This window comes from Musa acuminata, chromosome BXJ3-5, assembly GCF_036884655.1.
Source record: "Musa acuminata AAA Group cultivar baxijiao chromosome BXJ3-5, Cavendish_Baxijiao_AAA, whole genome shotgun sequence".
NCBI classification, from domain to species: Eukaryota; Viridiplantae; Streptophyta; class Magnoliopsida; order Zingiberales; family Musaceae; genus Musa; species Musa acuminata.
The window spans coordinates 36,851,482-36,852,495 of NC_088353.1; the positions used below are offsets into that span (position 1 = coordinate 36,851,482).

General features: G+C 42.3%; 1 non-coding gene across 1 annotated transcript; it reads left to right on the top strand.

The window, feature by feature from the left end:
* The first annotated feature begins 434 nt into the window (after positions 1–434).
* TRNAG-GCC (transfer RNA glycine (anticodon GCC)) lies at positions 435–505 on the top strand. Its single transcript has one exon. It is a non-coding gene; the product is annotated as a tRNA-Gly (tRNA).
* The last annotated feature ends 509 nt before the right edge of the window (positions 506–1,014 follow it).

Genomic DNA, 1,014 nt, shown 5'->3' on the forward strand with positions numbered 1-1,014 from the left:
TTTTTAGAAACAGAGTAAGGAAAAAAGAGAAAGAAATAAATAATCGTAGTGAAAGATAATATAAATATAATCCTTCAATATGTTAGAATGGTATTTTGCAATTTTGGTGCTTCGATACTTGAGTGGCAATATTGAAAAATGGCACACCCACACTAATGAAAACATGATACAACGGAGGAGGTGTACGTGTATATTAGGGGATGAAAGTGGGATGGTCGAGATTTTATGTTCTCATACGCAATTTATATTGAAATTTTATTTATTTTGATATCAAAATTTTATTATCCAAACTCTTTCGAATATCTATGTAAAGATCAATTCTATCTGTATCCACAGTCAAGAATAACATTATAATCCGCCAAAATTCTGATCTTGTTGGCGCTTTGATATTCTAAAACCCTATAGATATTTATTTTGGCAATCAAGAAGCAACAGCACCAGTGGTCTAGTGGTAGAATAGTACCCTGCCACGGTACAGACCCGGGTTCGATTCCCGGCTGGTGCATGTGTTTTTGGTTATCAACCGTTGCCTTTGTTGGTGCGGAATAACGGGAAGAGTGAAGGGGTGGGCGGGAGCAAGGACACCACATCATTCAGAGAACCTCCCCGCATTTTGCGGGCGACACTCGACATGGGCCCCTCTACGTACCCCCTACCGTCGCTTTTCCCGCGCGCTCCGCCAAAGCCTGTTTCGGACCCCACGCCCACATCCCATCATCTCTCTCTCTCTCTCTCTCTCTCTCGCTCTCGATGCCGTTCTATTGTTATTTTCCCTTTTCCTTCGTGTACTCCCTTCTTTTTAGGGCACTGAATGGGAAGTAACAGACTTCGACCCTGCGGGATCCGTCTCTGGGGATGTTGCTGATTCTTTTAGAAGTTAGCTCATTGCGAACCTTACTTAGAATGTGGAATGCTTTTGCTTATGTCCACTTCAAGGAAGACGATGATGGTTGGAGTAAACTTCCCTCTTATCCAAATATATCCGGTAGCTGTAAGAAGAATCCTTCTGCTCGA